The 24,084-nt window shown below is 38.6% G+C and overlaps 1 long non-coding RNA gene across 2 annotated transcripts in view; it reads left to right on the plus strand.

Moving 5' to 3' along the window:
• Positions 1-991: 991 nt before the first annotated feature.
• The window catches only part of LOC150059548 (uncharacterized), a 59,862-nt gene continuing 36,769 nt past the window's right edge, over positions 992-24,084 (plus strand). Inside the window, exons 1-2 of one of the 2 annotated variants that reach the window (XR_016536461.1) lie at positions 992-1,212; positions 1,348-1,455. This is a non-coding gene — a long non-coding RNA (uncharacterized LOC150059548). Of the gene's footprint in view, positions 1,213-1,347; positions 1,456-4,400; positions 4,557-24,084 lie in introns of those variants that run through there. The other variant, XR_016536462.1, reaches the window with a different exon arrangement.

The raw sequence follows: 24,084 nt of genomic DNA on the forward strand, positions 1-24,084 counted from the left end.
CATTACGGTTTATTAATTGGTGTATATTTTGAAAAGTAGAATTCCAGAAACATAGGCTCAATGTTTTCCCTCATTTATCATAATCAGTATGAACCTTGGGCTCTCCTAGCAGAGATTTACAATCGAACAAAACCTAGATACATAAGGCCATATAGTCTGATGCTAAATGAAAGGACCTCCAGGATATAGAAACAAAAGCCATGTAATGAGTGATTGTTGTCCTTAATGTACTATGTTATCTCTCATCTCTTTTGCTGTTCCTTGGTTATCTCATATGGTTACAGTATTTTACCTTGTTACCTGATATATTGTATATGTGTTTATTTGGTATTTGAAGTAGGATAGGGAAGGGGGGAAACAAGATAAGGAACGGGGGTGGGAGGAGGAAAATGGGGACTAAGACATGAGAAAGGGTATCAATATTTGTGAAGTAATGCACCTTCTATCTGGTGAATATAATGTAACTCTTCTATTAATTACAATAAAAATATATGAAAAAAAGAAAAGTAGAATTCCCAAGACAAATAGATTATTTTCATGCCTTTACTTTATATAGGTTTGTTTAAAAATAAGTAATGCCTCTACTAATCTAGTGAAAAATAAAAATACAATAATAGTTATCTCTGTACCACTGACTTTTCTTTCTTTAAAACAAATGGAACACTTGAACCTTAGTCTCATCTCTATTGAATACCTCCACATAAAACCCAATGTGAGTACAGGCTCACAGAGGAGGAATATTTTCTTTTACTTTATTATCTACCAGAGGGAACAGTATAGAATTGGTTAAGAAGGTTATGTATATAGATTGTGCATATACATGTGTACATGTCTATATACCTATATGCATATATGATCTATCTATCTATCTATCTATCTATCTATCTATCTATCTATCTATCTATCATCTATCTATCTCTCTAAGTAAATATGTTTGAAGAGCCTGACTCTCAGGTATATTCATAGGCTATTTCAGTTACATATTATCATTCTGAAAAGTTGGGCAACTTTATTTTTTTTGTAACAGGTAGTCTGGGAAAACAGACTCAACCTAAAATACTCAGATAGAAATCACAAAAATCAAGAAGCAGCAATATTATGTTATTCCATCACAGTGCTTCAGCAAGAAGTCTGGCCTGTAGCGGCCTATCTGAGCTATGAGGGCTGCAATAAAGAAAAGTCTGCAAAGAAGAAGCAGAAGTGGGAGCAAAGGTATGGAGGAAAGCAGAGATGATAGCCTGTGAGGTAACCTAGGGAAAGTAAGAAAAGGAGACAGGGCATCAGATGTACACTTACTCAGAGTCTATTTCCTATGTATATATTACAAGTTTCATGAACTTCTTTCAGAAAGTTCTTTTTACTCAAGCTAAAATGAACTTCTCTTCCTCGTGACCAAGTTGCCCAACTAGAACAACAAATGGATGGCGATTGGTCTTCCTAGCACAGCAATTACAGGTATGTGCCTATATATCTGAGGGTTTGGTCAATACATTTTTTAAAAAGAAAAAATTAAAATAAGAATATGTAACTACTGAATTACCTACTTTGAAATGCCATGGTTTTTTCCTCCCTCTATGGGTAAATCGTATTGGTCAAACCACATGCTGACATGGGAATTTGTTCCCACCAAATGACTCAGTTGAGATTTGAAGAAAAAAAAGCAAAAATGAAAAAAAAAAACCCAAATGCCTCTCATTGTTCTAGAGAATAGAAAAAAAGGATCTAGTTAACTTTCTCAGATTGTGCAAACAAAAAAGAAGTCTCTTCCCCCAAACCTGGCTTTAATATATTTAAAACAATGGAACTATTTGTATCTTCCCCTCCCCCACCCCGTGGGAAGAGAGTTGTGATAAACTACACACTGGATTGGCATGATTTCAACCTGATGGTGGGTGGGAATAAAATAAATACTATTCCATTCCAAATACTATTATTATGTATTCCAAGGTTACATGGTAGGGACAGAGTTCTCCGTGGTTTGCTGAGGAAGGTCTCTGTGCATGGAAGAGTATGACTTGTGACTGGGTGGCTGACAGCCTCTGCTCATTACTGCCTAAATAGTGTATGTGCAAAGCAAAGGCAAAGCCCTGGGAAATTGGAATGTCTTTTCTTTTCACACTAGTCTCCCCTTATCTATATTTTTACCTCCCCCTATTTCAGTGATACATTATCAACCAGAAATCAACAGCATTTGAGTTGTAAGTTGCAAAGCTTGAAATAGGCTCATGACACTTACTTATGTTTGTGCAATATCTCCACACTGCGTATACTGCCCTCCTGTCAATCACGTAGCAGCCGTCTTGGTTGTCAGATTAACCGACATGGTCTACATTTATACACATACATACCCGTCCATATCCACATACATACCCATAACTGTGGATACTACCAATGTCTGTCTACCCACCTATCTACCTACCTATGTTCTGACTCAAGTACTATTCACAATATTTAGGTTCCACTGAGAGTCTTAGAACATAGCTTCTATAAGTATGGGCATATCACCCATACTTACACTTTGGAATAGCAAAAATAGTAGCTGAGGACAGGTTGATGTGATCCTTGTAGCAGAAAAAATGTAAGGAACAAGCCAAGAGTATAAACAGAAGCTGTTGTTTCTCTTTTACCCTCTTCCCAATTGAAACGCTGGACCACTTGCATCCTATCATAGTGCTGATACCTGCTCAGCTCTCTAACATATGCGATCCCATAGAGGTGGGCCTCTGGCTACATGGTCACCTGACATCTTACTGTCAGACCTTTGTTTACCAGGCCTTGCCACATTAAGAGCTGCCTTGTGGATGGTGTATAATTACCTGTTGTAGATAGCGTGGCTGTGCTGTTGCAGGGGGGCTACGTCCTAAGTGTGCTGTCAGAACATTCCATAAACTCCACACAGTATTTCTTCTAATGCCTTAGACCTTCAGTACTATAGGCTGCTAGATCAAGGCTGTCTGGTCCACAGCCTGGAAATGGTATAGTATCCTTTCCTTCTTTGGGCCTCATTCAGATTGACAACTATCCATATCTTTTAGGAAAGTAGTTAAAGCAATATTCCAAAGGAAAGAAAACACTGCTTATGGAATCCAAAGGTACCAGCTATATGTTGTTTCCTTCATATTGGTGGGAGGTGTAACTTTGGAATTTAATACAGCCTGAAAAAAATAGGATTTGGTTGTTTGACTACATAAGGGCTACAGAGTTTCCTATACATAAGTAAATAAAATAAGAAAGTATTAACTGAAGAACCATGATTTCTCAACATGTGGATGGGAAGGCACACCCCAGAGAAAAGCCCTTATCTTTTTTTTTTCCCCTGTGTGGAATCTGTCCTCCTCCTTTATTTACTGTCTTGGCAATGTTGAGAACATCTAATTTACCTCTGACTCTTTTTCTTAATCCTATTACTACCCTCTACGTAAGTAGCCAGAAAAGGGTGTAAAGTCTAGGTCTTATCATCTCATTGTTTCCTTTTCTATTTCCCTTCTCAGTTGTTGCCCTTTTTCAACTCTCATCTTGGCTGAGTCTCTCAAAAATTAAAAGAAAAAAGTTGAAAAGAATCCTTCCAAGCTCTACATGTGTGTGTATGGAGGAGGGGGGTGTTGGGAGAGGAGGAGGTGGGGGGAATCTGGCTGTGTTATATTCAAGCCCTTTTTGCTGAGTATCAAGTCACATGGGGTCTTCCAGGAGCTTTTGGAAGGTCTCTTAACAATGTTTAAACCAACATGGCCTCTGATGTAAAAGTGAATTTGTTTATGAAAACCTGAGAAGTATTTGTGGCTCTCCTCTAAAAATGAAGATGGAACTTAGAGACCCTAAGTTCTTGCCTTAGAAGATGAGATAGTAAATCCAGAAAAGACTGGGTATATTCAAACTATTGATGCTGTTGGAAGAACACTATATCATCTCTCCTTTACTTCCTCCTTAGGTCTGTATTAGACAAAAACAAAAGTAATGATTTTTTTTACATAGCCTATGCTAGCAATAAAAGGCCTTGAAGTACTTTTTTTTTTAAAAAAACCAACCCCTGCTTGTCATTGTCAGAAACAATTGAAACTCCTTCCCTCATAGTTTCAAGATGTTTATAAAGTCTTTTTTAATTTTAGATGTATTTTAATATTCCAAGAATAATCTTCATCTCTCTCACATCTTCCAGCCAAGTTGTTCTATGCCTTTCTGAATTTATGATTCCATACATTACTTCCCCACTTTGGGTTAGCATACATAAATGACTCTAGATATGATAAAACAGATGCGAAAGAGTACAGAACTTTATGAGTGAAAAGTCATAAAAAATGTTGCAATCTGGGTGGAGCCGGGAACTGGAGGGAGTGTGGTTATGCAGAAAAATGTTATAAAAGTATTTCAGTGTGTGATTGGGTAAGCAGACAGCGCCCAAGGTTAAGCCAGGGCTCTGCTGGTTAGCCTGTGGCTCACAGAGTGGCTGCCTGGTAGCCGTGGCCAGTGTAGTGGCAAGGTGTGGTCAGCCAGAGGTGCTAATGCTGTTCTTCAGCTGCGAATAAAAGGTGAAGGCAATATAGCTATTGCTATATAAGGTAGGTACTGATGAGAGTCATATGGATACATTAAGTTTTGTCATTGTGTTAGTCTGAGTAAGCTTAAGTTGATTTTAAGATATCCATGACATTAAAAGCATCCGATTTCCTAAACTTTAAAGATTTTAGAGTTATACTGGTTGGCTGAATCCCGGGAAAGGATGTAATTCTTAAATTTGTCAAATATATTTGTCATTAGGAGTGAGAAATTCTGATGTGTTAAAGACGTAAGGATAGCCTGAAAAGTATAAGGAAGTTTTATTAGTTATTTAATAGAGAAGAATTTAGTTTTTTTCTTTAAATGAGCTAACTTAAATATTCATTAGGGAACATGAAAATGAGTCTTTTGTGTTTGGAGGGTTTCTAAATTTCTAAACACAAAAAGTACATTTTCAAACTGAATGGCAACATTTATACAAATGGTGATTCTTAGTGTATATAACCTTATAGGTTGTAATAGCCCTTCTTCTGGACACAGAAACTCTGAGACTTGAAAAACCTCAACTGGTAATTCCTATCATGCTCTTAGAGACATGGGGTACCTTAAATACTTGGGATGGAAAAGGCTCAGGGAAAATTTGAATTCACTTGTTAAGTTGGAAAGTCCCTCCCGGCAACCCATTTAGCATCTTCTTTCTCTGTGTGATCTTACTTTGAGGCACTCCATAAGTTTTTGCTTTTTTCCCAGGAGGACATGGCTTAGGAGCAGGTGTCAGTCCTGGCTTTCCTTTCCCACTTGGCTTCCTAGAGAGGAATGGCTTGTCACATCTCTAGTCCCTTTCCCACTGCTTTACCTTGTGTGTTAGCATTTTTAACTCCACTTTCTCTCACAACGATTCCTAGTATAAAATTAAGTTGTCCAGAGTTGTTCATGGTTCACAAAAAGGTGTCCAGAAGTCAATTTGCATATTAGGAAACAACAGAAAAAGAGGCCTTATTCTTTTCCTGAATGGGGCACACTTGCCTTTTGTCTCCAGGGCCTTTTCCTCCTTGCCATGTTTCTCAAAATCTCACGTTTCTGCAACTGCTTAAAGTGATTCCTGTTTTAGGGCCTCATTTCTCATTCTTCTAACAGTACTGAGGCTTTTTCATATTACTGATGTCCCTATTTGCTATTCCATTCTATGATTAGACAGCTGTTGTGACTCATTTCACTGTGGAGGGAACTGTTAGAATATTTGCAGTCTTTTAATTTCTTATGGACAATTGGTATTATAAATAATCTCATGCTTGTCTCCTGGCTTATGGATAAAACTTTTGCTATGTTTGTATCTAGGAGGGGAATTGATGGGTCAACTCTAAAAGGTAGTTTAAATTTGCATTTGTTTACAAATGAATTGAGTATCTTTATTCTCCCTCAAGGTGATGTATAGAGGGGTATAGTTAAATACCGAAGGTCTTGAGTACATTTCTTTTTCTCTTCTCTTCTTTTCTTTTTTGGTCAGGGGAGTATATAAGGGGGTTACAGTTACATTCGTCAGGTAGTGGGTACATTGCTTCTCAAACATTGATACCCCTTCCCATATTTTTCTCCCACTTTCCCTCTCCCAGCCCCTCCCTCGCCTCTTGTTTTTCCCCTTCCCTTCCCTATTTAAAATAAACAAATAAACATATATACAATATACCAGCTAACAAAGTCAGATACAGTGACAACATGAGATAAACTATAAGAGGAAAGAAAAAGAAATAGCTTCACATAATACCTTAATTACAACATTTACAAAGATAAACCTCTTGTTTTCATATCCTGGATTTCATTTCCTTAGCCTAATCCTATATGGACATATGTACATAGCTTTTGAGCTTTTGTGAGCCTCTGCTAAGAGAATCTTAGATGTGTACTAATTATTACAAATGAGGGAAATCATAGAGCCTATGTTTCTTTGTGTCTGGCTTACTTCACTTAATATGATTTTTTCCAAATCTATTTCCTTACAAATGGGGCAATGTCATTCTTTCTGATGGCAGCATAGAATTCCATTGTATATAAATACCACATCTTCTTGATCCACTCATCTATTCAGGGGCATCTGGATTTGTTCCATATCTTAGCTGTGGTAAATAATGCTGCAATGAACATGGTTATGCTAGTAAGTTTAGTAGGTCCTTATTTATAGACATTTGGGTAAATGTTCAGGAGTGGAATTGCTGGGTCATAGGGGAGCTCTATGTTTAGTCTTTTGAGCAATCACCATAATGCTTTCCAGAGTGGTTGAATGAGTTTACACTCACACCAACAGTGTAGCAATCCCTGCCAGCATCTGCTATTAGATTTCTTGATAATGACCATTTTAACTGGAAAATAGAATTCAGCTGTGAATCCATTAGGTCCTGGGCTTTTCTTGAATGGAAGGTTTCTTATTGCCATTTCTATTTCATTACTTGAAATGGGTTTGTTCAGTTGATTTAGATCTTCTTGGTTTAGTTTGGGTATATGAATATGTGCTAGTAATTTGTGCATTTCTTCTTCCAGCTTCTCAAATTTGTTGGCATAAAGATTCCCTGATGATGCTCTGGATCTTGGTAATTTCTGTCTTGATATTTCCATTCTCATCCCTGATTTTGTTCACTCTCTTCTTTTTTTTGGTAAGATTTGCTAAGGTTCTGTCAATTTTGTTGTTTCTTTCAAAGGACCAACTCCCTGTTTTATTGATTTTTTTTCTATAATTTATTTGGACTCTAATTCATTTAATTATCATTTAATTTTAATAATTTGTTTTCTTCTACTGAATTTGGGTTTCTCCAATTTGTTAATGTAGTCACTCAGAGCTATAAATCCTCCACTGAGTACTGCCTTTGCTGTGGCTCAAAGAAGCTGATATTTTATGGGCTCTTATTTGCTAAATAGCATAAACTGATCTCTTCAATGACATTCTGGTGATTCAACAGTGTGTTGTTCAAACTCCGTTAGTTACAAGATTTTCTAGGTTGGTGTTTGGTGTTGAATTCCAGTTTTATACCTTTGTGGTCTGAAAGAATGCAGGGGAAAATTTCTGGCTATCTGAATTTGTACAGATTTGCTTTGTGCCCTAAAGTCTGATCTATTTTAGAAAACGTTCCATATGCTGCTGAAAAGAAGGTATATTCTGGTGTTGCTGGGTGGAATGATCTGCAGCTGTCTATTAGGTCTAGTTGGTGTATGCAGTTGCTCAGCTCTGAGCTTTCTCGGTTGAGTGTTTGCCTTGTTGATCTACCTGGAGGAGACAGTGGTGTGTTAATGTTACCAACCAGCACTGTGTTTGGATCTATGCCTGTTTTTAGTGTAAGTAAAGTCTGATGAAGTTGGGTTTTCCAGCATTTGGTGTGTAGATATTTAGAATGATTTTATCTTCCTGAGGAAAAGATCCCTTTATTAGTATGTAATAACTTCTTTGTTTCGTCTCGCTAATTTTAGTTTGAAGTCTATTTTATTTGATATAAGGATGACAACTCCAGCCTGTCTATGAGGGCCAGTTGCTTGATAGATTTTATTCCAGCCTCTTATTTTCAGAATATGTTTGGTTTATTTTGGACAAGATGTGTCTCTTGAAGACAGCAGAAAGATGGAATTTGCTTTTTGATCCAACTAGTCAGTATATGTCATCTAATTGGAGAGTTAAGACTATTGATATTGAGAGTTAGGATTGAAAGACACTTGTTAATTCCTGCCATTTTATCTATTTCATTAGAGACTGTGTCTTGTTAATGCTTTCTTCAATTACCTGTATTCTGTTCAGGCGCCATTTCTCTGTCAATATCAAGTTAGTGTTGATTTTCAATGTATAGAATATCTTTGAGAAGTTTCTGTAATGCTGGTTTGGTTGCTATATACTGTTTCAAGTTTTCCTTGCTATGGGCAGTTTTTATTTTTCCCTCAGCTATGAATGATAGCTTATTTGAATATAGTATTATTGGTTGGTAGTCATTTGTCTTAGGGCATGTCATCCATCATTCCAAGCTCTTCTTGCTTGCATGGTCTCTGCTGAGAAATCTGTGGTTATTCGGATTGGTTTTCCTTTATAAGTGATTGTTCTCTTCACCCTGATAGCTTTAAGGATCCTTTCCTTGTTCTTTATTGATCCTCTTTGGGTTAAAATGTGGTGGTGGGATTTCCTGTTCTGGTCTAGTCTGTGGGTTCTAAAAGCGTCTTGGATCTATATGAGCCTCTCCTGGATATTTGGGAAGTTCTCTAGGATGATTCCCTTAAATATATTTTGAATTCTATTAACCTCCATCTCCAGACCCTCCTTAATATTGATTAGCCTTAAATTAGGCTTCCTAATTGTATCTTGGTGCTTGTAAAGAGATCTGTTATATTTCTTCGACTTGTTTTTAATAATTTTCTGATTTTTTTTTAATCTAGGCTGTCTTCAATTCTGGAAATTCTCTTTTGCATTGTCTGACTTACTATTAATACTTTCTACTTTGCTTTGTATCTTCCTTCCAGTTGGTCGTTTTTGATGGCTTGCATCTCTTGTTTTAGATCTTACATGGACCTTTTGATTTAGTTTTGAGTGCTCTCCCTGAAGCCCTTTAGCTGAGTGACTATACTTTTCATGGACTTTTTTTGGAATTCAGCTTTCTGTTTGTGGACTCTATGAATTCCTCTCATAATCACATTCACATATAGCCTTATTCATACCTTCAAACTTTTCATTTATCATGTTTACCAGTAGCATTTGTAGAGCATTTTGAGGACTTTCTTCTAGGTTTTTCATAGGCTGCTCTGTTGCCTGTTTATTATGAGTGGGAAATGAGATTCCTTGACTCACTATTTTTCTTGAGTTTCTTGTTCTGCTCATTTGGCAATGAACAAGACTAATACCACACAAGACTTCAATTTTAAGATAAGAACTAACTCGGCGCTTTTTAGCAACACAGACTATAGAGGGTCACAATCTTAGGTATTTTCAAGAGTGAAAATATCTTTTATTCATTTAAGAACATATCCAATACCACCACTGAATACAATTTTAAGGCAAAAAACAACCCAATCCCTATAAGATTTAAATTGATCTGGACCTATAGTATAATTAAACAAATACACATACAATGTGGATCAACAACAATCAACTGTAGATCCACGAACCATGGAAATCCAAGAAGGAGCAAAGAATTAGAAATAGAGAGGTAAAAGAAAGGCAAGAGGAGAAAACAAGAGAATAGTAATGTAGGGAAGGAAGGGAATAGAGTGAAGATAACTAAGACCTAAGGTGAGAGTAAGGGAAAAAGAATGAATAAAAATTAAAAAAAATAAAAGTAAGAAATAAAAAGAAAATTTAAAAAGAGAAAAATATGTAAAAGAGATCAATAATTTAACAAACACTTTAATTATGTGAATTTAAAGAAGTAATAATAAAATTAAAACACTAAGACTGAAAAATAGGGGATTGAGTAATAAAAATATAATCAGAGTTAAATATGTACACAATGAAGGAGAAAGCCTACTAATTGCAGTCATTACGTTTCTAGGAGTGAACAGAACCACAATGAAGTAAGAAAGGGAAAAAAGATGGAGAAAAATGGGCAAAAAGGAAAAAATAAAAATGAAAACAGTAGTAAAAATTTAAAAATTATAATTAGGAAAAAAAGTTCTATTTGGAGAAACTTGTGTCTTTCTTGCGTCCAGGATCCAGTCTCTGTATGGAGCCTCTGATTTCCTTGTGATGATCAGTTGTCCTTTGGCTTAGTTGGTTTTTCCAATCAGTTCTGCCTTTCAGACTTGGGGTCTTTGTGACTGTCCTTCCAGGCTAATTTACTGGCAGGGTGATATGCTTTGTGTGTCCTGCAGCAGAAAGCTATTTTCTGTAGCTTGAATGTGGGTGGAGCTGTATCCTACCTGGAGTGAATGGTGAGCTTCACAGCTTCTCTCTGACACAGCCACTATTGGTTTTGCCAGCTCAGCTGAGAGTGGCCGAGGGGAGGGGCCACCTCTGACTTTGTTTACCTGGAAATGAAGGCTGCTCTGCCCTGAGAAGAATTTCTCCCTCCAGGGCAGGGAACCAATCCCCAGGCTGAGCTGACACTGGCCAGATTCCTTTGCCCTTTTGAAAAACGGTGCAGCAGACACAGTTTTCTCAGGCTCCAGTTATCTGCTAGCTGAGTCTGGCAGGTTCTTTGCCAGTACTAGCCAAGATGGTGCTCTTCTCAGCTGGTGGGGGAGGGACTCCTTCCCAGTGTTGTTCTGTGAGGAATGAGGATGTCTTAGTGGGGTACTCATGCTTCCCCTTGGTTTTCGGAGCCTCTGCCATCTGCGCCCATTTGTAGCGTGCAGGATGAAGATTTCTGCTAGTAGTCACCCAGTCTGAGCTTCAGGTAAGTGAAATGCTAAGCGCTCAGACGCCAGCACCTTTGTCTTGGCACATCTGCTCTTGGGGGCTGTAGCTGCTGCTGGGATGGGCTCAACATTGTCTTCTTAAGCAAGCTGCCTGACTTTTTCCTCTCTGGCTAAGATCTCTGTACTATTATGGCTTACTTGGTGTGACTCTAGCCTCAAGCATTTTGCTAGAATGCAAAGCAGTTTTAGCAAAATAAATTGCATTCAGGTGATTTTCTGTTTGTTAAAAGGTAGCATAAAGAATGAAAAGTATATGCCATCAACTGTGAGAAGGTATTTGTTCCAAATGAAACTGACAAAAGGCTGAACTTTTCTCACCCACTCAAACAAACTGGAAAAACCAACTAAGCCAAAGGAAAACTGATGGTATCTTGGTGAGAGCTCAGATAGACTCAACCAGAATCTCCACCATCTTCCCAGAATTTCCCAGATGAGTATCTTTAAATGTAATTAATATTGGGGTTTCTGCCTTTGCGAGATAGTTATTCATTTATTCATTTTCCAGTGAGTTATTTTTTAGTAGATTTTGGCTCATGCACACATATCATTAATTCACAGGCACTGTTCTTTTCTTGTTATATTTAATAGGCATTCTTTATGCACTTGTCTTCCTAAACTTTTGTCCATTTCATCTGGAGTAAATAACTTCTCACAGTTGATGGCATGTACTTTTCATTCCTTTTGCTATCTTTCAATGAACAAAAGTCACCTGAATGAATTTATTTTGTTATTTTCATCTTTTAGTGCTAAATAGGCTGTTCTCTATTAATCTGAAATTGCTTTAAGATTGTAGATAAATTGAAACGATAAAAAGTATTCCAGAGAACCCTCGTCTACCCTACACTAAGATTCACATACTATTTACATTTTGCTCTCATTTGCTTCTTAGGTTTTTCTTTCTTTCTTTTCCCTTCTCTTTCTCTCCTGAAATATTTAAAAATAAGATATAAACTTTCCGCTACAATACTAAAACTGGTATCTTGGCGAGAGCTCAGAAAGACTCACCCTGAGCCTCCGCCATCTTCCCTGAAGATGAGATATAAATTGTGGCCTTTTACCATCAAATAATTAAGGACATATATTCTATGATCAAGGATAGCCTCCTAAAAGTATAAACAATTTTATTTCCCCATCAAATTCTTGATTCGTCAGGAATTAATTCTGAGTACACTATTGGTAGATATTCAATAAAATTTTTGTAGAAATAACAAAATCCGACTCTACTTGTGAACAAACCAATCTTTTCTCTACAATGTTACTTTCTAGCAAATAAGGAATTCCCATAAGCTCATAGGTCTGACGCTGGACTCTACTTACTGCATTGGTCTGTTTTTCTGTCCTATTAAGACAGACCACATTATCTCAATTTTGACAATACTGTGGTAAAATCTGATACCTTACAGGGGAAGCTCCTGACTTCTTCAGTAATGCTTCTTCAGTAATGCTTCAACTATCACATGCACTCTGCCTTTCCATATAAAATTTTTAAAATTTGTTTGTAAACTTCCAAAAATTATTTGGAAATTTTGACTGGAAATACATAATTTGTATTGGAACTTTGTGAAACTGAGCTTTCTGACCTATGAAATTAGCATGTTCTTTCATTTATGTATTTTTCATTGCATATCTTGCTTAGATATATTCCTAAGTATTTTCTGTATTTCTTCTTACTATAAGTGGATCTTCTTAAAATTTGAAAAGCTAAGAATTAGTTAGGCAATATAAGGGTATAAATTTTATTCTCTGTGTGGCTTTTCTGCTTGTATAGTTTGAAGTTCATATATTTTTGGTGTTCAATTAGAAATTTTATCATATGCATCTAATGAACATATATTAATCAATATTACATCTATATATTTTTAAATAACCCCAATAATCTAGTATTTAATTATTAAGTATGATACTAATCGATGTTATATATTTGAATACTTTCTAATGATCCAAATATATCTGTATGGTTTACCTTCAGTCACCTCTCAATTAATTTATGGGTTATTTTCACAAGCATTTATGCCTATCTTTTATTTCATTTCTTGCAAGTCCTAAGATTGTCCATTGATTCATCTTGGGTTTCACAGTTCTAAAGACTATGAAATAGTAGTCTTTTAGTAGTCTTGACTTGGAGATATCAAAACTATTCAAAAAGTCAAATCTGTGGAACTATTGCTTTTTCTCAGAACTCTTTGCCTCAGATAAACTTTCCCTTGATGAGTACTTATCATACAGCACCTCCTCTCTTTCACCCTTTCCTGTTTTCATAACTTGATGCATACTGTTGTCAATTCTGGGGGACTTTTCTAGAACCCTCAAAAACTTGCTTTAAAAAACAAAAGTTCATGAAATATTTCCCTTCTTGCTAGGATTCCACGAATTTCTATGGTTCCCCTTTCCTGTCCCTGTGGCTGAAGCCTTGAGATGTTATTGGCAAATAAAGTACTTGGGTAAGGCATGCGTTATCTGATACGTAGAAACACAAAAGGCTGGGTAGAGAATGAGACGTGGGCTTTACTTGTCAGAGTGCATTCCATGTGCTTCCTGAATAAACATGTCAGAAAAATCCCTTAATCAGGCCAGCTCAGCACAAAAAGGGCCAAGTAAAAGCTTAAGATAAGAGAGAATTATGACTACTCTCTCAGAAAAGAAAGCCGTGCTTCTGAAACAAATTTCTGCAAGGTTGAAGTAATTGAATTCTTTGTCATTATAGTCCTCCTTGAAGTGGAGAGTTATTTGGTTTCTGAACAGGGACAAAGAGAGAGGACTTGACTTCTAGCTGAGAAGGAAGACTTAAGACTTTCTCTGCACAAACCCAAAGGATGCTGTGTTAGATAATCTTTGTTTTGAACTAACTCAAAGTTTATTGCATAAATTTGTAACAGAAGTTGGGGTGGAGTGAACCAATTCATGCGATGGGGGTGAGGAGATGGCAAAAATGATGTCAGTTGATGACACCCAGGCTTGAAGGTTTGGAGAGTGTGGTTTTTCTTCACAAGTCCCAGGGACCAGGTTGACAGGAGAGGGAGGCAATGACAAGTCTTTGGAAGATTTTATGATAAAATCAAATTATAATATGGCTGACTGAGAAAGAAGACTGGCAGGATGAAGTTAATACATGTACAGGGAATTTTGTTCGTAAAATCTGCACTGAGATTGATCTTTCGACAAAATGGGCATTACAAAGATAAGCAGCCATCTCTTCATTTGGTGGTGGGGAAATTCCTTCTATACATGTGCAATAGGATTCTTTTTCCCTTTGAAAACTTATTGTGTGTTAAATATTTTCCAATAGCAACCTTCGAGCATGAATTACCCTGTGATATTTTGTTTCATCTCCAAGTGTTTTAAGTATTATTTTTTTCCAGTCCAGGGGCTTGAACTCAGAGCCTGAGCATTGTATGTGGGCTTTCTCTAGGCTAGAGCTCTGCCATTTGAGCCGCAGCACCACTTCCAGCTTTTTCTGTGTATGTGGTACTGAGAAATCAAACCCGGGTTTTCATGCATGCTAGGCAAGCCCTCCACCACTGGGCCAAATTCCTGGCCCCTATTTTTATTTTTTGAGTGGGATCTGCTTTTCCTACTTTCTTGGTGTTTCTCAAATATTGGCAATAGTTGCAATATGAATGTGGAATGTATCAAAGGGATGTTTAGGCCACATCTTTTGTGATTCTTTGTGGTCCCCCTTCCCAGCAAATTATACCTCTGATGGTCCTAAAAGTAACTCACACCAAAGAGCACCGCAACACTGCATGTCTATTAGGCATTTAGCAAACATTTGTGGAATGAAGAAATGTGTTACATAACTTACCCAAGGTCACAGTGCTCATAAGTGACAGGTCAAAGAACAGGATCTGAACAAAAACGTCCTTGTTCCTTGTGTTTACAAAATGATATATATGCACTATTGTACACATCTGCATGTGCACGTATACATTTAAAAATGGAGTACAAGGGGCTGGGAGTTTGGCCTAGTAGTAGAGTGCTTGCCTAGCATGCACGACGACTGGGTTTGATTCTCGGTACAACATACATAGAAAAAAGCTGAAAGTGGTGCTGAGGCTCAAGTGGTAGAGCTCTAGCTTGGAGAAAGTCCAAGGACAGTGCTCAGGCCCTGAGCTCAAGCCCCACAATTGGCAAGAAAAAAAAAATAGAGTACAAGAAAAAAAAAAGTAGCAACTCTGAATTTCCCTCAGAGAAGAAGTACACAGGAAAAGGGCCTCTTGCCATGAAGGCAGATGTTGGAGAGGTCAATGCCAGAGGCATGGCTTTTGGCCAAGAATCTGAGGCCTCCATGTGTCAGGCAGCCCTTCCTCCCTAGACTGGGCTATGTCAGAGTTAGGTCAAACGTTTGTCTAATGTCAGAATCTATCAAGTGATGAGCCAATCACTGCCACTAAACACTTTTCCATTCATACTTTCCTGTAGGAATGTAGCCACCCACCAACACACACAGACATGCAACGCACAAACCCACACACCTACCCCAACACACACTCTCCAATCTGTGCAGATGCTCTCATGTCCATACAGATTGACATCACACACTCATACACACACTCATATATACTCACACCTATGCACACATGTACCACACATGTACACACACACACACACACACACACACACTGCTGCACACACTTGCATTTGTCAGTCTGGAAAGGTTCTGACTCTACTCTCTAAGGCTCCTACCGCCCCGAAATTAATTTTGAACACCTTGCTTGGCATTTGGAGTCTGCCCATGGAATCCCACCATGTTTTCCAAATCTTTCCTGCTCCTCATATAACCTCTAGTAGGAAGCAGTTGTGTTCCAGAATGGAGAGTTCTGCTGGACAGTGAGACTGAGCTAGGATTCCTCCTTCTCTGAGTACTCCATTCAAGGCTTCCCATCACCCCATCCTTCCCTGGTGGTCTCAGTTAACTAAGCCTTGGCTAACACTCCTCTCATTTACTCCAGCTTTCTTACCTACCCCATGTCCTCTCTAACATGCCTAATGAACCCTAAGACAAATCCTATGGTGTCTTTCTCCGTTCCTTTTCCCTAGGGGAAACATGTCCAAACTCCAAGCCTCTGACTGTCACCTGCATGCCATATAGCCACCTTGTGTTAAAGTCACTTGACTTACTTTCTTCATTAGGTCTTAAATCTGTGGATACAGATTGGTTAAGTGCAGTACTTAATATAGTTTCTAAGAGTTTAGCAAGATACTCTGCTGTATTAAGTGCTTTTAAAATCATTTCTTCCTCTGTAAAAAAGGTTATTATAGGTTTTCTGTTTACTGACAAAGTTCTTCCATAATACTTTGGGTTAATTGATAAGATTATGCATTAAAATATACTTAAGGTAATAATTTAAGAGTACGAGTTATCTAAAAGGGATAAAATGCCATGTCAGTAATCATTTCTGAGGCTGATTGCCTTGAACAGTGATTGATTGCCTAAGCTACCCAGGAGACTGATATCTGAGGATCTTGGTTCAAAGCTAACACCAGGCAGGAAAGCCCATGAGACTCTTATCTCCAATTAACCACCAGAACACTACAAGTGGTACTGTGGCTCAAAGTGGCAGAGCACTAGCCTTGAGCTTAAAGAGCTCAGAGATATTGCTCAGGCCCCAAGTTCAAGCCCCACAATCGACAGACCTAGAGAAAGAAAGAAAGGGGGGAAGTAGGGAGAGAGGGAAAGAAGGAAGGAAGGAAGGAAAAAAGGAAGGAAGGAAGGAAGGAGGGAGGGAAGAAAAGAGGACAGGGAAGAGATAGAAATAAATATGTAAGAGTTGAAGAGATTATTAAGCCAAAGGAGCAGAATCAATTGAAGTTATGCAAATGTACTCTCATTGTACTTTCTGTGCTTTCATTGAAGTATACATTTTCCCTCCCTCCTCCCTTTGTTCTTTCCTTTTGGTTTGATATGTCTTATTTTTAAAATGATGTTCCCATATGACTAGCTTATTAGCTTTCTATAAACTACATGGACTCTGCAAACAGAAATGTCTATTCAAGTGAAAAAAATCTAAGTATTACTACTATTTTATTGTTTCTGAATTCTGCGGAAGCTTTGTGTTGTAGCCTTTGGGACATTTTACATGTATTGCTTTGATGTGTCTATTATTTATTTCTGTATCAGCAGGAGCTTTTCCTGGGGATTCTCTAGTTTCTGGCTCAGGGATTTTTGGCAGTGCAGGCACTGTGTCAAACTGAGTAGGCTCTGGGCTTTGCTGCTTCAATTCAACATGTAGATTTACCTTTGGAGGCTTAAAGACTTCTAAGGGGGGTGGTAAAGAAAAGAATCATTTTTTCCCTCCTACCTCTTAGTCCAATTACCTAGTAAAGATTCATCATGCCTTTGTCTGAGGAGCTCTGTGACCTGATTTTGCTCCTTGCTGTGGATATCACAACCCATTTTAATACATTCTGCTTCTCTAATGAAATCCACATGTCTTAAATCAATAAAGCCATTGTTTAGCTTTTCTTCTCTCTCTTATTTTTCTGCAGTGCGTTTTGCCTGGTCTATTTTGTTTGCATGCTTTGGGGTCTTTCTCTTATCATTCCCTTTAATGATTCTCAGTTTGTTGGTGTGTGTTATTAAATACTCTTTAATGGACTACTCTGAAAAAAGTTTTGTTTATGCAAGCTTTTTTGTTTTTACTGATTAATTGCTTTAGATACAAAATGAAGAATGGAAAACTCAGTGTCTTGGTTCAGTATCTTTATATTACATATGTACATATATATATATATATATATAATAAGAGCCCCCTGTGTAAATTTTAAAAATTCAGCTTTTATTACCTATCCCTGAACTCCCCACTCTGTCCTACCACTAAGCACCATTACTAAATCTTTTTATATTTCCGAGACCCTCAGATAATGGCAAGACCTCTTTAATAGCTTTGTGCATGGAATGAACCAAAACTCATGAATTGTAAGATGTACAATCAGGCTATTTTTGCAAGCTGTGTTTTACTTATCTCAAAGTCCAGGGCTGTTCAAAACAGAAACCTTCTGAAAGCCCTAGGGCTAGCACCAAAATGTTTTTTCACCTTGATTAGAGATCCATAATTGTGTGTGTGTGTGTGTGTGTGTGTGTGTGTGTGTATTTGCCTGTACTCAGGGCTTGAACTCAGGGCCTTGCACTCTCATTTGGCTTTCGTGCTCAATGCTGGTACTCTACCATTTGAGCTACAGCTTCACTTCCAGTTCTGCTTTTTGCTGGAGAGTTGGAGATAAGAATTGCATTCATTTTTCTACTCAGGCTAGCTTTGAACTACCGTCCTTAGATCTCAGCTTCCTGAGTAGCTAGGATTGCAGACATGGGCCACTAGCACCCATCTCCCCATAACTTCTACGTGGTTTTTGTCCTCTCACTGACTTTCCAGAGTGTCTGGCCCAGCAAAATCTTCTCTGATTTATGAGAATAATATTCCCCTTTGTTTCTGATTTATCGTAGTGGAATTGAGGGGGGGTGTTAGTGCTGAGACACTAGTTGTTAGTGTCTGATCATTTTATCTACCAAATTCTCTTGGACTCACTCAGTTAGGCTGATTAGGAGACATAGATGAAGGAACAAAGATGGCGGGCTCCAATGTTCGGGCATTCTCCACCATCCTAGTCTTCTTCTTTAGTTACCTCCCTCAACCTGTACAGGTCTTCTGCCAGGTCTCTTTCTCAGCTTAACCATCTTGTCGGAGTCATAGTAACTGTTCCCTTCCACATCAGCCTTTTCTGCAGTATTATTTAAATCACATCTCAGTGATGAAAAAAGTCTTTTCTTCTCTTGAAAAGCTCTGTAGTTACCATGCTGGACTTCATGTGGGCAGGTAAGTTTGGAATGAAATCCCCATATGTGACATATATGACTCACCAGCTACTTTGAAAACTGAAAATTCACAAATATGAGTCTGCTCAAATCTTGCCTGGAGGGGTGGCATTGGAAGACAAAGGAGGGAGCATGAATGTCCAGCTTTGGCTACCTGAGAAACTTCATCAGCTCCAAGGGCACTTCCACTTGCTTCAAAGTTGACAAAGGCAGAATCTTACAATATTTATTGTGGCCAAGAGCCAGGTCAATCTCATTTTCTTTCTTCTATGTTCTCTTTCTTCCTGGATTCCCATCTTGTGCAATATTGCCTTTTCACTGTCTAAGATTACTTCTCCCCTACTTCTGTAAATAATTTAAAGCTATTGTTATATGAACATGTTTCCTGGGATTGGGTTTCTTTGACCCTCAGTTCTTTTCTTTCTTTAAATTGGGGAGCAAAGAAGAGAGCAGAAGATTAAGCTTTAAAGGCAAGCATGGTTTCATGGTGTCAAATTTCCTATAAAAGGGGGGGAACACCAGTTCTTTGATGTGGGGGCTGTTTATTTCTGGTTAGTGAGAAGGTCCTCAGACCTTGTGTGACTGAGATAAGGCTGGTAAAACTCTCTAAGGGCTGTACCCTAACTTCTCCTCAGATGGAGAACAAAATTCAACACGAGCCAGAGACCAAGATTTCTGTCCCTGCCTCCATTCTGGCAATGAGTTCTGAACATCAGTCATTAACTGACCCAGAAAATGTGGTTCTCTACCTTGCATTGTCAGGAGATGAGCGGGGGATTGAAGAAGTAAGGATACAGTGGAGTGAGGTGTGACCAAAGGTATCACACCTTTGTTGTCATCATTACTTCTGACTGGGCAGTTCTGCTGGGATGGTGTATGTTATGATTGAGTTATAAGTGAGTCTCATATAGCTTTGGAGGAAATAGGTGTGTGTAAGGTCAGGGGTAGCTTCAAGGTTTCATATTGATGACTACTTTGGCTTCCTAGAGCTGTGTTAACCAAGGTTTTCAGACTATAGCAGATGCTCAAAAGGAAGATGAACTGTGGTAGGAATGGAAGACAAAGTGACCACAGATCTGGGTGCCTTTAAGCCTTATTTCTTCCAGTAGCAGAGGAAGAAGTAGCTGAGAAGCAAAGGAATTAACTTTCATCATCATCCCCTGCTACAACTCAGTGCCCTAAACTGGGCTTGTCCAACCATCTCACTCCTGTCTGCCTCTCCTGGGGCTCCTTAGGTATTTCCCAAGTTTACACCAAAAGCTTACTGGGAAAGAGCAACAAGGGAAGTGGAGAAAGAGGAAGAGGAGAAAGAGGCATGACAGCTGGCAGACTTGGAACAACTCCCTACCTCTGGATGACAGTTTCTCAACTCTATGATTGGATTAACAAAAGGCTGTTGTGGGGACTGAATGAGATAGCATCTAAAAAGCAGTTGGGATATTTTCTTGGCTCATAACTGTCAGCTGTTGTCATTAAATAATGTACGTATGACCTTTTCATTTTCTCCCTCAAAGCCCTTTCCTTTCTATGGTGGCTGAACGCTACGTGTCCACAGTGATTCTGTGTTGCCTTTATCCATGTCAGGATTCCTCTGCTTTAGGACTCCCTGAACTTTTGGAAAAGAAGTATGTAACTTCCTGGGAAACAGAGGCAATGCAGGATCTAAGCACCTTAAATCAAGAAGGAAATCTCTGCCATCTTCCCACTTTATGAATTCATAGCCATAGAGTCAGAAATGGGTAGATGGAGCGGATCCTCCATGTTCTGCACTCGTGGTTTTGGTTGTTGGAAACTTGGTAAGACCATAGGTGATGAGTGATTTGGGAGCTTCTTGCTTCCTTTTGCTGTCCTGTTACTATCCCTTAGACATTGATCAAGCTTTCATGCCTTGCCTAGACTCTGAGTGGTCTGCCAGCTCCTCTCCCATTACTCTAAGCCGAAAGCAATGTTCATGTCCTGCTAAAGTGAACTCAAGTGCCTCATGTATCTTCCAATAAAACCAGAAAAATAAGGCAGAAGTGAAAAGGTGAGCTCCTTCTACCATTTATAAGCAAGGGTAGACACAACATGTGACTTAGTCTTTTCTCCTCTTGATATATGTCCGGCACTCTTCCTCTTTTCTGGGAGTGGGAAGAAATGGCCCAGAAAATCAGGGCCCTGATTAAGTCTTCTTTCATTGTCCCTCACAGAGGCCTCTTGTGGGTGGGCTTTGAGGACCCCTTGGCACCATTCTCCTTCCCTAGCTAGAGGTTTCCTGCTAGTAACTGTCAGTTCATTCTAACAAAACAAATTGTCTTTGCTGGCATTAGTTACATTCCCTTTCTTTCTATGTTGGATTATTACCAAAAAAACTCTAAGGATTGTTCATAAAAATGCACCTAGATAGCAAAGAGTATGCTGAATCAGATCCTATTTGGGGAATTCAGTCTTTGTAGTATTTACATAACTTAAAAAATAACCTTTTCATTTTAAATTAACTGAAGATTCTCATACAGTTGTAAGAAATAATGTAAAGAGCTACTGCATATTCTTCACCCAGTTTCTCCCAGGGTAATTCAGTACCACAATCAGGATGCTGCTGTGATATAATCAGTGTAATCAAAATAGAGAACAATTCCATCATCGCAAGATTTCCCTCATGGTGATCTACAATCAAGTCTTTATATCCTCATTACCCTGCTAGGTGATGGTGATAGTTCACTGTAGATTTAATTTGCATGTCACTAATAGCAAAGCATAGCATTTTTGTGGGCTTAATTGTCATCTTTATATCCTCATTTATGAAATGCCTTTTAAGAAGTTGGGCCATTTTCTAACGTGATTGGGTGTTTTTCATTGTTAAAAATGGGATTTTTTTTTTTATGTTCTAGATCTAGTCCTTTACTGGATATGTGGTGCTGGGCTTTGAATGTGTTGTCCAAAATTCTGTGTTGGGGATTTAATCCTCAATGCAACAACGTTGAGGGATAAGACTCTCCCACTCTCCCTTCTCCTCCCCTCCTTCCATCTTCTCTCTTCCACTCCCCTCCTTTCATCTCCTCTATTGTCCTATCCCCTTCCCTCCCTCTCTTTTCTTGCTTTATGGTACTAGACCAATTGGTTCAGACATTCTTTCCCTTACAAATAATCTAAATGCACCAAGTTAAAAGCAAGGATTGGGGCTGGGAGTTTGGCCTAGTGGTAGAGTGCTTGCCTAGCATACACGAAGACCTGGGTTTGATTCCTTGGTACCACATGCATAGAAAAAATCTGGAAGTAGTGCTGAGGCTCAAGTAGTAGAGTTCTAGCCTTGAGAAAATCCAAGGACAGTACTCAGGCCCTTAGCTTAATCCCAGGACTGGCAAAAAAAAAAAAAAAAGCAAGGATTAACAGAGTAGATTTAAAATTTAAAATAGGACTACTATATACTATCTATTATAACCCCTTTAATGTATAGATGGACTGAAAATAAGATATGAATAGAACAAGATATATCATGAAAGCCTTTATGAAAGGAAAGTAGGGGTAGCTATATAAATAAGAAAAAAGTTAGACAACTACAGTACTCGAGACATGCAAGAACAATATTACAATGATGAAAGAGCCAAAGAAAAAGTAAGGATCTACTGTTGTTTAAGTGTCTGGAGATTTTTTCTTCTTCCTATCTATCAGTGATTTTATAGTTCAATATTACTATCATCAGATAATATACTTTTCATGATTTTAATCTGTTAGATTTGTTGTGTGTGTGTGTGTGTGTTCATGTTTGTTCATGTTGTGGGGTGGCGTTGCTACCACCCAGAAAGTCCTTGCTCCCTGCTTAGTTTGCCTGACATTATTTCTGGGGAGCAGAGTAGTCAATGCAGTTTGTGAAGATGGAAAACTGAGCTCGCCGCCAGGCCTTTCCTGGTCTGGTTGAGGCCACAGTTACTTGCTATGACATTTGACTGGAGGGGAGGGATTGTTACTAGGCTGTGTCTTTCCTGGCTCTCTGATCTAGAGACAGCAGGCTTTTGTTGGGAATTTCTTTTGTTCTGTACCCATTGGTATTTCCCAGCTGATGGTTGCATAGATTTTAAGTTTGAGCTGTTTGAGGCAAAGGAAGCCCAGGGAACCTTGGATCTCATGTTCTCTGTCTTAATTTGTCTTTTAGTTTCTAACTTTCACAAGTTCCTTATGCTGATTTACATATAAAGTCCAGGGATCCCTATACTTAACAGAAAGAATAGAGAAAGCACAAATACCCCATCTTCTGGAAATGTAAGTCCGTCTCGCATGGTTTTAACCTGCATGTAAACAAAAAGATACTTGATGGTCGACCTCATCTGCTTAATTACCCAGCTCTTAAAAAAATGTCTGCAGATCAGGAAGAATAATGAGTTTCCTTTGTCAAACTCTACCCTTCTTATTTTCTACTCTCAGGATGTGGGGTGTAGGCACCATATGTTTATCTAACATGATTTTCTTCTGAAGGATTTGTCTTGAGGCCAGAAAGCTAAATTTCTTTGGAACTGAGCTCTGAACACAGATCAAGGATAAAGTTCAGATTTCTTAGGTGAAGTCAGGAAGCAAGTGTTGGGATGTGAGTGGTTTCAATCAGGAGAAAAATTTTCATCACTTAGGGCTCCCATAATATATTGCTATCCTCTGGGCGGCTTGTAAATAAATGCATTTTATCACAGTTCTGGAGGCGGTAGTCCTGTATGAGGATATTGGCAGGTTTTGTTTCTTCTATTTTTTTTTTTTTGCCAGTCCTGGGCTTGAGCTCAGGGCCTGAGCACTGTCCTTGGACTTTCTCAAGGCTAGAGCTCTACCACTTGAGCTTCAGCACCACTTCTGGCTTTTTTTTTTCTATGTATGTGGTGCTGAGGAATCGAACCTGGGTCTTCGTGCATGCTAGGCAAGCACTCTACCACTAGGCCAAACTCCCAGCACCAGGTTTTGTTTCTTCTGAGGCACTATCTCCATGAGGCTCTCATCAAAGGCCTCTACAACAGTGAACTAAACATGACTCTTCTTTTTCTTCTTCATTTTTTTGGTCAGTCATGGAGCTTCAACTCAAGACCTGGGCACTGTCCCTGAGCTCTTTGTGTTCAAAGCTAATGTTCTATCACTTTGAGCCCCAGTGCCACTTCCAGTTTTCTAGTGGTTAACTGGAGATCAGATTCTCATGGACTTTCTTGGCCAGGCTGGCTTTGAGCCATGATCCTTGGATCTCAACTTCCTGAGTAGCTAGGATTACAGGCGTGAGTCACTGGTGCCCAGTGACACTTTTCTTTATAAAATACCCAGCCTCAGATATTTTGTTACAGCATCAGGAAGTAAGACTAAATGGTGGTATCACAAATCAAAATAAGGCATGATGCTACCAAAGTGCAAAATGCCCAGTAATGACTTGAAAAAACTTCTCTTCTTCCATATGA

This window comes from Megascapheus bottae, chromosome 8 (genome assembly GCF_031878675.1).
Source record: "Megascapheus bottae isolate mThoBot1 chromosome 8, mThoBot2.hap1, whole genome shotgun sequence".
Lineage (NCBI taxonomy): Eukaryota > Metazoa > Chordata > Mammalia > Rodentia > Geomyidae > Megascapheus > Megascapheus bottae.